The sequence below is a fragment of the Pistacia vera genome, unplaced genomic scaffold, assembly GCF_008641045.1.
Source record: "Pistacia vera cultivar Batoury unplaced genomic scaffold, PisVer_v2 Contig374, whole genome shotgun sequence".
Classification (NCBI taxonomy): domain Eukaryota; kingdom Viridiplantae; phylum Streptophyta; class Magnoliopsida; order Sapindales; family Anacardiaceae; genus Pistacia; species Pistacia vera.
The window spans coordinates 1-13,251 of NW_022196195.1; the positions used below are offsets into that span (position 1 = coordinate 1).

The 13,251-nt window shown below is 37.9% G+C and overlaps 1 non-coding gene across 1 annotated transcript; it reads left to right on the forward strand.

Annotated features, from left to right (window-relative positions):
* Positions 1-6,368: 6,368 nt before the first annotated feature.
* On the forward strand, positions 6,369-6,475 carry LOC116140670. The gene has a single exon (XR_004129680.1). It is a non-coding gene; the product is annotated as a small nucleolar RNA R71 (small nucleolar RNA).
* The last annotated feature ends 6,776 nt before the right edge of the window (positions 6,476-13,251 follow it).

Consider the following 13,251-nt stretch of genomic DNA (forward strand, 5'->3'; position numbering starts at 1 on the left):
CCTGGTTCGAAATTGAATCTTCACCCTTGTTACAACTCAAAATCGCTCAAAAATAAATCAAAGGAAATGTAAAAAGCTGCTAAAAACCCTAATCGATCTCCCTGTCAAAAAGGCTAAGTGTTTCTTTTATACCTCGCCCAAATTCCCCATAAAAACATGCACAAAGTAAAACTATGCGTTTTACAAAACTGGAATTTACGACCGTCACCGCGGCGAAGAGAGAGGCAGACATGTTCATTTCTGGTGTACTTCGCCACGGCGAAGAATAAGTCTTCGCCGCGGCGAAGCTTCTTGAAAAGTTCTAAAATTACAGAACTGCCACTCTGCTTGCATCTTCGCTTAATTCTTCGATCTTCGGTGCTCTCCCTTGGAAGCGAGCTTCATAGTGCTTTAGTCTTCTTCATAACTACTTCTGAGTTAAGAATTCCAATTTTGTCCTTATTTGCTCAGAATTGTCCATTTTAACCTGAAACACGAAATGTAAGGAATTAAGCAACAATTAAGGTTAAAATGAACTAGAAAGTACCTGAAATCCTACTAAAAAGTCTAATGAAAACGGTATAATCCACGGATTATCAAATACCCCCAAACTAAACATATGCTCGTCCTCGAGCATACGGTACAAAACTAAAGGAAACGAAAACAACAAACTACGAACAAAAACATAAAACACACACACATTAAAACTGAAAAATGAAAAAAAACCAACAAAACTCAAATTCAACAAACGAATTGCCTAGAAATTACACAAGTCTCAAAAGTTGTTGAAAAATTATTATCAGGAAATGTTCAACACTCCAAGAAGCTATAAGCTATATCGACTATCTTCCTCAATCAGTCCACAAGTAGGTGATCCCCACTTCAATCCACATTCCAACTTCCCAGATTATTTTATGCAAAAATTAAAGTTTATCAAATGGTGACGGACTCCATAAGCCTAAATATCAAACTACTCTCCACTAATGAGGCCTAGACAAAGATAAGAATCAAAAGGTCTTTAAAAGCTTGTAACGTTAGGCTCGGGTAGTGGGTTCCAAGAAAAAGGACAGGAATAACAAAGTAAGGAAACTCGGTTTTCCTAATGCAAAAGCTAACATCAAATCGAACTCCACTTATTCTTAACCACCAATTGAAATGTCCACTAATTCACAACCCTCAACATGTATTTTTCTTATTCCGGAAACCATAAATGCGAGGGAATTTTGTTTAAGGTGTACGTGGCGTTGTTATACCAGAGGTTGCCAAGTACTGAAAAATAAAGCAATAAAATTCAAACAGCTCAAATGGATGACTAGGGACAATTTCATTCATGGGTCGGCTAGAAAGGCTCAAACGTTTCAAAAAAAAATGCCTAAATCATCTTCTCAACCATGTCTAATTCTAGAATTTCGCCTCAAGCACTTCTCTACTAGGTTTTAGAGTCCACCAACATTATAAAACTTCACCTAACCACATAAAATGAATCTAAGCATGCCGAAATAAATGAAAATTGTGGCTGAACCACTCAACAATCCTCAATCAAAATGCAGTCAATATACATAAACTTGAAGCAATGCTTAACATTTCTCAACAATAAAATTGCAACAACCTTATTCTCATCATTGATTTATACAATTCATCATCGGCAAAAACAATCAAACATGAGGATAATTTTTTTTTTCTTTTTTTTTCTCGTTTTCATTTAAGGTGTACGTGGCGTTGTTATACCAGAGGTTGCCAAGTACTGCTAGGCAGTTTTTAAGGCGGGTTCTGGTTTCCAGCCAATATACCCTTGAAATAGATTTTTTCGTTTAAGGTGTACGCGGCGTTGTTAAACCAGAGGTTGCCAAGTACTGCTAGGCAGTTTTTAAGGCGGGTTCTGGTTTCCAGCCAATATACCCTTAAACTAGGTTTTATTTCTATTTCCTACCCCCAAACTGAACATGACATTGTCCCTAATGTTCCATTATGCATAAATCAGGAATAGAAAATAAAAAAAAAACAAAGGTACAAGAAGGCTCCCTAGTTAATCCGTGAAGTGTCACTCCACAATGAACACCCGGTCTCAGACTTTTCATCACCCAAAATCTGTCAACACAATTAAAACTGTGGTGTCCCTTGTGTTAGCACAAATTCACAAACTAACTTGAAAAAATTACAACCTAATCTCGTCATTTCAACAACTACAAATTAACAGAAACAACTAAAACAACTAAACAAAATCCAAAACAAAAATAAAACTGAGTTTAATGTTTAAAATGAACAACAAAAACAAAAATAAAAACAAATAAACATAAAGAAAAACAAAAACAGGTGCTCCGGCTCATTCTTCTACTTCCTCTTCTTCCTCTTCATCCTCCTCTTCTTCTGCCTCGGAGCCCATCCACTCATCTGAGTCCCAGCGGCCCGTTGGTATGCTGAAGTGTCAACGTTGAGCTCTTAAAGCTATTCTTTTGCATCTCATACATCATCTGGGTCTGCTCAACCAACCAATCCTGACGTCTTGCCATATGTTTCATTAAACCCATCATCTGCTGCATCATCTCTTTCTGTGTAGCTATGGAGCTGGATGATGTGACAAGGCCTGTTCTCTGCCTTTTTGCCCCTGCTCTTGGTTGCACAGCTTCCGGACGGTCAAGGTGCTTCCTATAATATTCTGAGTCTAGAACTAGGGTAGCATGAATACGATGCTCGTCATCCTGAACCTCGACTCCAGCTCTAAGGCATAAGGCTGTGATGAGATGTGGGAAACCGTAACTTGTTCGCCCTGGTTTGGAGGCTAGCTTAATGCTGTTCCAGATCATGTCTCCCACATCGATACTCTTCCCTGTGGCAATAGAGTGAAGCAATACTGCCTTCTCGTGAGTAACTGTGTTGTAGTGTGATTCCGGCATCAATTTTGCGTTGACAAAATATTGCCACAGTCAAGCCATCGGTGTCAACTGAGTTCCCTTGAGAGTCTTCTTCTGTTTCTTAGATACTGCCCAATCTGCATCCGGTTTTGCAATGACCAGAAGGATGATATTGTCCTCAATGCATGATCTCTTAAACTGTACGTACTCATCCTGGAAAATTTCAGGCAGGTTATAGAACTCATTGATCACCTTTTTCGTAAATGGCATATCAGCCCCTTTTACAAAAACTGTACCTTCCTGACAATCCGGGAGATTGGCATAGAACTCCCTTACTAGCGGTTCTACAGCCGCTTGTTCAGGAGCTCCCATAAACATCTCCCAACATCTCCCTTTATTCTAGTCCAAGGCCTGACTCGCGGTCAATCTGCGCTCAGGAATAATACCCTTATCCTTTCTTTGGATTGCCCCCTCACACCTTTTACGGGCTTCCGCATTAACAAAACGGTTGTCAACTTTCTTTCCTTTGCCCTTACCCTTGTATGGATGCTTAATTTTGGCAGGCATTGTTCACAATTAAAGTTCACTCAAAAATTATACCCTAACAATTCAAACCTAGTTGTTCTGCACAACCAATACAATCCTGCAAAAACAAACAACACTTCCAAAAATTCACGGTTTACCCCCAAACTACAAATTTTCAAATCTACACAAACACTCCAATATTTCAAAAACCCACACTCCTCACAATCACCTAATGCACGAACTATTCTTCCTCTAACAAAATCAACGCTCAAAATCACCCAAATTCCACAACTCAATGGCAACAAAAATTTTCAGATCCACAAACTAAAACTCGAAATTGTGTGATAAAAAGGTTGGGGAACCTAAGATCTTACCAAAATGAAGGAGTATTCGCCACCAATTGAACCAGAAACAGTCCAGATTGAAAAGCCCCAAATTTTTGATCCAAAACTTTTCGTGAAATTTTCGCGAAAATTGTTGTTGAAATGGGTTGTTTTGGTGTTTAGGAAGGTTAGGGAGTAAGAATTTTGGTTGGAAAAGCACTAGGAAGGCAAAAGATTGAATTTTGAAAATTTTTCTCTCAAGTGAATATGAAAAGTTGCGTGAAGAATGAAAAAGAAAAGTGGGTATTTATAGAAAAGCACCGTCGCCGCGGCGACATTCTTCGTGCATGAACCCTAAAAAAAAAACCCAGGTTTCTCCGCGGCGAAGAACAATTCTTCACCGGGGCGAAAACATACAGAGGCAACTCACCTCGGCGAAGAATTTTCTTCGCTGCAGCGACAATGCCTTAGAAAATTTTCAAAAATTTTATCCTATTTTCTTCGCTGTGGCGAAGACAATTCCTTCGCCAGGGCGAAAACGTCCAAGAGCTCACACAATTTTTAGGTTGCTTCACCCCGGCGAAGAACAATCTTCGCCACGACAAAGTCTGGGACTTTCATACCGACTTCTTCTTCACAGTGCTTCGCCACGGTGAAGAATACTTCTTCGCCCCGGCGAAGTCTAGAGCAATTTAATTTCTTTCTTTTGCTAAAAACTTCACCTGAAACACCAAAAAACACACACATTAAAAATCATACAAACTCATAATGAATTCAAACAAATTCAAACAACCAAAATGAAAAATAAACAATTAAAAACACTTGAGTTGCCTCCCAAGAAGCGCTTGTTTATAGTCGATAGCTCGACTCTCTCAATCCTTCAATCAGCCTGGACTATCCAAGTACATCACATCCCAGAAATTTCCCTTGTACTGGAGCTTCATTTGCTAATGATCTTTTTCACACTGTGGCCTTGTTGAAAGTTTCACCACCCATTTCCATCCCTTGGTCATAACTTTGGTAGCTCGACTCTTCTCACCTACCGCCTTCCGTTCTCTTTGCTTTACTTCACCCTTTTTGATCTCAGAGACCTGTTCCTTATGCGAACTCAAACTCAACTGCGGCTTGTCTCAGAATTTTGGCTAGGAATGGTCGTCCCAGGATAAGAGGAATCTCTTTGTCTTCTTCCATATCCAACACAAAGAAATCCGCAGGAAAAATAAACTTGTCCACCTTAATCAACACATCCTCCACAATGCCCCTCGGATGCTTTATTGATCGATCTGCAAGTTACAAGCATATGGTTGTCGGCTTAACTTCACCAATTCCTAGTTTCCTGAACACAGAAAAAGGCATAAGGTTAATGCTAGCACCTAGGTCACATAAAACTCGATCAAAGGTTATATCTCCTATAGTGCAAGGGATAGTAAAACTCCCTGGATCTTTGAGTTTCGAGGGTAGCTTCTTCTGGAGAATGGCGCTGCACTCCTCCGTAAGCATCACCATTTCCTCATCCTCTAGCTTCCTCTTGTTCGATGAAATTTCTCCAAGAAATTTCGCGTAGCTCGGCATCTGTTGCAATGCATCTGCAAAAGGTATGTTAATATGCAGTTTTTTAAAAACATCAAGAAATTTAATAAACTGCTTATCCTGATTTTCTTTTCTGAGTCTTTGAGGAAAGGGTACGGGTGGTGTGTGATGCGCCAACTCTGGTGGTATCTCAGGGAATGGCAATTTCTCTTTCCTTTTCTTTTTCCCCTCTTCCTGCTTCTGCTCATCTTTCCTTGGGCTGGGTGGTTTCTCTTCAGCTTCGATTTCTTCATCAACTTCCTCATCAGATTCTTCATTTTTCTTTGCTGAAGTTTCCTCTTTCCTTGAATTTCTTACCTCTTCCAAAACTCTCCCACTTCTCAATGAAATTGCATTTACTTGCTCACATGGGTTAGTTACTATTTTGCTTGGTAAGGAACCCTACGGTCTCTCATTAAGCTTCTTGGCCAATTGGCCCATCTGTACCTCAAGATTCTGGATGGACGCCCCTGGATTTCTAAAATTCGTCCTCGTCTCATTCATGAATCCCGTGGTCTCCTGCATAAATTTCCTAAACATATCTTCTAACTTTGTCACTCTTGGATCTCCCGGTTGATTATTTACCCCTGGTTGGGTATTTGGAACTGTCCTCTGGTTCCATTGATTATTTTGCTGGTTCTGATTTCCCCAAGCTAGATTTGGATGATTCCTCCACCCCAGATTGTATGTGTTGGAGTAAGGGTTGTTTGGTTGTCTTTGATTTCCTGCCAAGTAATTCACTTGCTCCGTTGATGAAGATGACGAAGCAAATGTGTTCCCAACTTGACACTCGCTGCTCACATGGTTTCCTGTACAAAAATCACAAGTTAGTTGAGGTGCTTGAATAGAGTTTACCTGCATAGTTCCCAACTGTTTCTGAAGTGCCGTGAGTTAGGCTGAGATGGCTGTAAAGGCATCAACTTCATGAAGACCCGAAGATTTCCTTGGTGTTGCTCTCTCATTTGGTCTTTGATAGTTGTTGCTTGCCAAAACCTTAAGCAACTCATACGCCTCTTCTGGTGTCTTATTCTGCAAGGCCCCTCCTGATGCTGCATCTACCATGGTTTGCATATTACCCATCAATCCATTGTAGAATGTTTGGACTTGAAGCCAAACTGACAAGCCATAGTGTGGGCATTTCCTCATTAATTCCTTGTATCTCTCCCAAGCCTCATACAATGACTCGGACTCATCTTGTAGAAATGATATGATATCATTTCTTAATTTTGCTGATTTTGCTGGAGGGAAGAACTTAGTAAGGAATTTATGTGCTAGATCATTCCAAGTTGTGATAGTTCCCGGTGGTAGTGCCATTAACCACCCCTTGGCTTTATCCCCCAATGAGAATGGGAATAACCTCAACCTAATGGTGTCATCCAACATTCTGTTTGACTTGAGGTGTCACAAATTTCCAAGAAATTTGCAATATGCTGATTCGGATCTTCCTTCAAATCACTATTAAATCTAACTGACTGCTGGATCATCTGGATGATTACCGGCTTGATCTCAAAGTTGTTGGCTTGCACCGTAGGTCTAGTAATACTCGACCTACTACCATTCACTGTGGGAACTGAAAATTTCCATAGTGTCCTGTTTTCTGGTTTTGCCATTTCAACAACTATTTCTTCTGCTTCTACAACTGAATCCTCTCATTCTATTCTCTCTCTGTTACGTCGTCTGATGGTTCTCTCAATCTCCAGATCAACAGGAACCACTGGTTGACGTCTCGCTCTTTGCATAAACTGCAAAAACAGAAATGAACGAAAGTGAGATCACAAACCAACTGAAAATTAAAAACAAAAATAAAAACTCCAATGTAGCTAACTATAGAAACACTCAATGTTAACTTAAAACAAATCCCTGGCAACGGCGCCAAAAACTTGATGTGTGTTTCCTACAATATGCAAATGTAGCAAGTGCACTAGTCGCTCAAGTAATAGAGTGATGAGTGAGTATCGTTCCCACGAGGATTGTTAGCTAAGCACTAAGCTTCCTACTATTCTCAAGTTGGAGCAATCGATTTCTTTGGATTGATGGGAGCTATTTCTAATTAAAACTGAACAATAAATTTTAAACTAAAATTAACTATTACTGCGAGATGAAAACATGGATAGCAATCAATTCAAGTAAAACGGGTAGGGTTTTGACTTCATTCGAATTTTATGGGTTAAACCTAAGAATTAAACTAAATTCATATTCATATGCATTGGTTGTAAATCGAACTCTCTAAAGTGTTAAACATACCTTCTCAGGCTATGTTTTCCTACTCTTCCTTATTAACTTTCCGCACCCAACAATTTGAAAGTTAACAAATCCAAGCTCATTAAGCAAAAGAATCCTACAATGATTTCATTGATTTTTGAATCTATCTCTACCATCTAATACTATAATAGTGATTACCCAAGAAGCCTAACATGATTCATTTCTCAATCTCACCATGTTCATCACATATAAGCATTAAAATTCAGAGTAAACACACAATCAAAGCATAGTCATATGAAAATAAAACAATCAATCACTTAACCCATTAAAATCCGAATTACAATCAAAACCCTAACCCAAAATGGGTTAGTTCATAGCTAAATCAACACTACAAACAAGGAAAACGATAATATTAAAGTTCAGCATAATGAAAATGAGAGAAAAGACAAGAAATCTCCCCAAATAATGAATCCCCTGGTTCGAAATCGAATCTTCACCCTTGTTACAGCTCAAAATCGCTCAAAAATAAATCAAAGGAAATGTAAAAAGCTGCTAAAAACCCTAATCGATCTCCTTGTCAAAAAGGCTAAGTGTTTCTTTTATACCTCGCCCAAATTCCCCAGAAAAACATGCACAAAGTAAAACTATGCGTTTTACAAAACTGGAATTTACGACCGTCACCGCAGCGAAGAAGAAATCTCGCTGCGGCGAAGAGAGAAGCAGACATGTTCGTTTCTGGTGTACTTCGCCGCGGTGAAGAATAAGTCTTCGCCGCGGCGAAGCTTCTTGAAAAGTTTTGAAATTACAGAACTGCCACTCTGCTTGCATCTTTGCTTGATTCTTCGATCTTCGGTGCTCTCCCTTGGAAGCGAGCTTCATAGTGCTTTATTCTGCTTCATAACTCTCCCAACTTCTAAGATCTGCTTACTTCTGAGTTAAGAATTTTCAATTTTGTCCTTATTTGCTCAAAATTGTCCATTTTAACCTGAAACACGAAATGTAAGGAATTAAGCAACAATTCAGGTTAAAATGAACTAGAAAGTACCTGAAATCCGACTAAAAAGTCTAATGAAAACGGTATAATCCACGGATTATCAACAAACACAAAGAACGGGAAAAGTTGTATGAATAAACTAAAAGAATAGTTTGGGGGTTGTGAGAACGGCGGTTAAAAAAAAAAAAAAAAAAGAAAAAAGAGGTAGTTCACCTCATTTCAATTGATTTGTTTTGTTTGTGAAAAAAAAAAAAAAATTCTTTTGCCAAGTTTAAGGGTATCTCGGCTAGAAGCCAGTAACCGCCTTAAAAACTGCCTAGCAGTACTTGGCGACCTCTAGTTTAACAACGCCACTTACACCTTAGACGCACTTCCCGACTGCGCATTTATGGTATCAGAAATAAGAAAAATACAAGTTTGAGGGTTGTAAATTAGTGGACACATTGATTGATGGTTGAGAAGAAATGGAGTTCGATTTGATTTGAGTGTTTGCATGAGGAAAACCGAGTTCTCTTACTTTGTTATTCCTATCATTTTTCTTGGAACCCACTTCCCGAGCCTAGCGTTACAAGCTTATAAAGACCTTTTGATTCTTATCTTTGTCTAGTCCTCATTAGTGGAGAGTAGTTCGATATTTAGGCTTATGGAGTCTGCCACCATTTGATAAACTTTGCATTGCTGCATAAAATAATCCGGGAAGTCGGAAGGTGGATTGAAGTGGGGATTACCTACTCAGAGGACCAATTAAGAAAGAAAGTCGATGCAACTTATAACTTCTTGGAGTGTTAAACATTTCTCTATTAATAATTTTGTAACAACTTTTGAGATTGGTATAAATTCTAGGCAGTTGTTTTGTGAGTCGAGTCTTTTGTTTCTCTTATTTAATTTTTGTCATTTGCTGTTTTGTGTTTTTGAACATTTGTGTTTTTCTTTTATCTTGTTTTGTACTTGATGCTCGGGGACGAGCATGTCCTTAGTTTGTGGGTATTTGATAATCCGAGGATTATACTAGTTTATTTAAGCTTTTAGGCTGGATTTCAGATACTTCTTAGTTATTTTTGCTTGAATTGCTACTTAATTCCTTAAATTTCGTGTTTCAGGTTAAAATGGAAATTTTGACCGAATAAAGGCAGATTTGGAGTTTTTGGACTCAGAAGCAAGCGGAGGGAAATTTTGTAATTTCAGAATTCTTCAGGAAGCTTCGCCGCGGCGAAATGGGCCATACACACACCAGATTCAGCTCCTTTGTCACCGCGGCGAAGTCTGTGTTCTCCAGTTTTTGTAAAACGCACAGTTTTGTTTTTAGGCTAAGTTTTAAGATTTTGGGCGAGGTATAAAAGAAAGACTTAATCTTTTTGCTTAGGGCGTTCGTGAAGAGATAGACAATAGTTTTACATTTTCTTAGATTCATTTTTGAGGGATTTTGGATTAAACAAAGTTTGAAGATTCGAGGTGAAACCAGTGGATTCATCAATTGGGGAGATTCTTTTCCTTTTCTCTTGTTTCCATGATGTTGAACTTGGAATTTTTCGTTTCTTTTAATTGTTTTATTGATTTAGCCATGAACTAACCTATTTAGGGTTAGGGTTTTGATGTAGTTCAGATTCTAATGGGTTAGAGAGTTGATGATTATAAATTTCATATGATTTTGCTTTGATTGTGTGATTATTCTGTATTTATTGTTTTTGTGTGATGAACATGATGAGATTGAGAGATAATTCATGTTAAGCTTCTTGGGTAATCACCATTGTATTATTGGATGCTAGAGATAGATTCAAGAACCGATGAAATCAATATAGGATTCTTGTGCTTAATGAACTTAGATTTATTAACTTTCATTTTGTTGGGTGCGGAAGGTTAATAGGAAAGAGTAGGACAACATAGCCTGAGAAGGTATGTTGGACACCTTAGAGAGTTCGATTTACAATCAATGCATGTGACTATGATTTTAGTTTAATTCTTTGGGTTTAACCCATAGAGTCCAAATGAAGTCAAAACCCTACCCGTTTTTTTGAATTGATTTTATCCCATTTTAAATCTTGCTTTCATAGTTTAATTTTATTTTAGTAAAATTTTGTTTTAGTTATAGTTTAAATTGCTCTGTTAAATCCAAAAGAATTCGATTACTTCAACTTGAAAAAGGTAGAAAACTTAGTGCTTAGCAACTATCCTCGTGGGAATGATACTCACTCATCACTCTATTACTTGTGCGACTAGTATACTTGCTACATATTGCATTTCGTAGGAAACACGCATTAGCTACATTTCCCTACTTATCCCTATGAAGCTTGCACACCCAACAAAATGAAGATTAATAGTTCAAAGTCTTTTAAGCTTTATGGAATTCTATCTAGATTTCATAGATCGCTAAACCTATCTCTAGCGTTTGCTTAATCTATGGTATTTATCCCAAGAGGCACAATCACAAATCACTTCTCAGTCTCATTGTGAACAACACACATTTGAATGGCGATCAAGCATCCAAAAGTCATTAAGCAAAGAGATAAACACTCAATCATGAAATTAAAAATCAAAGTAAATCAATTCATATAAATTTGAATCATTGTATTAAGGTTACATCAAACCCTAGCTAAACAACTCAGTTCATACTCAAAAACCAACTAAAATAACAAAAACCAACTGAATCAAGATTCATCATTGAAAAACAAGCAAAAGATTGAAAAATCTTCTCTAATTTGAAGCCCAAATCTTCAATAATCTTCTCCTTCCATGAGCTGCCTCCCAAATGACGAACCAAGCTCCTTTTTCTTTACCTTTTCGCTCTAATTTACACCTCTCTCACTTAAGGATGAAGCCCTAGCAAGCCAAAACGCGTCGTTTTATTTTTACATCTGATACAGATTTTGCCGCGGCGAGGAACTTTCAGGCCAAATTTGAGCATGATAGACTCTGAATCTGGAAAAGTGTTAAACATATGAATTGTAGCTATTTCAATTTTATTTCTACTCGTTTAAGAATCTGCACAATCATAGGTCTAAAGCTCAAGTTATGGTAGAAATACTGAATCACGTCCAAAGACATTTTTCTTCAGTTTCCAGCGTACTTTTCATGACTTCAAGCCAAGTTTTCACCCTTGTCCAGTCAGAATTAGGAAAACCCCAAAACATGAAAGTTGTATCTCTTCTTCTTAGCTTTCCAAATCTTCTAAATTCATGTCATTCTGAGTTTTCAAGCTCAAGTTACACAATTTACGCTCAAAACTATCATTTATGCTCAAAATCATCGTTTAGGCCTGCAAAGACAAGTTAATAGAATTAGGTAGCAATTATGGCCCAAATTGTATGAAAAGTATCCTAAATCCTATCAAAATTCAATGCCAAATCATAGTGTAAAATGTGATTATCAATGGTCGCTAAAGGCTTGGCTTCTGCCCACTTGGTGAAGTAGTCAATTGCGACTACCACGAACTTGACACCTCCTTTCCCCTAAGATAAAGGACTATTAGATTGATTCTCCAAATTTCAAATGGCCATGGGCTTGTCAGAGCAGTCAGCTGTTGGGGTGGAGCTCGCAGAATATCTACGAACCTCTGACACTTGTCACATTTTCGTATGAAGTCAGCCTTATCATCGAAGACTATAAACCAATAGTATCCCTAGCGAAGTACCTTGTATGCCAAAGATCGGCCCCCAGTCTGATTTCCATAGATACCCTCATGAATTTCCCTCATGATGTACTTCGCATCCTCATGATGTACACACCACAAAAGTGGGGAGTTGTAGCCTCGCTTATACAACCTATCGTTGATAAGCGTATATTGAGATGATTTTGCTCAGAGAGTTTTGGCTTCATTTCTTCCCTCGAGGATTGTTCCATCTCTCAAGTATGTTGTTATTGAGTCCATCTAGCTATACCTTTGCATAACAAGCTATTCGCAAGTGTACGAAATCGTGTAAGTGGTAAAGCTCAAGTAAACGAGTGTCAAATCCCAAGAGAACTACCTACTAAGTACCAAACTAGTCTATTTTATTGCTATTTGATGAAATATAACTGCAAGAATTCTGATCTTCAAAATAGTAGCTGCTCTTTCTCCTTCTATAACCTCTCTAAAAACTAAATAAAGACCCTTATTTATAGTGCAAGGGTTTGAAGTTTAATTAGGAAATAATTAAATGCCTTAAACCATTTAGATTTGGACTAGGAAAATACAATAACCTAAACAGGCTCGTGATCCACCACTGCGGCGATAGACACGGTCGTTGTGGCGATAGTTCTTTCTATCCCACGAGTCGGGAATATTAAGAATTTGGCAAAGTCATCAACATGAACTTTTTATCTCTCTGAATAATATTTCCAACGTCACATGAATCATAAAATTCTGATTTCTACAACTCAAGTTATGATCAAAACATCAAAGCAAGCTCATCTTGAAGAATTTCTAGGTTTTACATCTCATCTTCAACGTGTCACAACTTTCTTGTTTCAACTCCAATTCTTGCACCGTTTGTTCCTACTCATCACGAATTCCATTGACTTCATTCTTCTTCATTCAAATATCATTTTTAACCTGAAAATACTAAAAATACACCCCGTGATCCTGTAAAAGGTATTTATGAAATAATTAACTCAAATTTCACATTAAAAACACATTTTCCCACAAATAATCCAATTGAATCACTTACAAAATATGTATTTTCAAGCTCTTATCAGTGCCCTATTTCCAAATCCACTTCTTTCAATGCGAGGATACTTAGACTTGGCAAGAATTTGACAAGGATGGAATTTGTTGTTTCTTTGCTCATCGTTGAAGCCAAGTGAGCTAGAGCATAGGCCATTGAATTTCTTT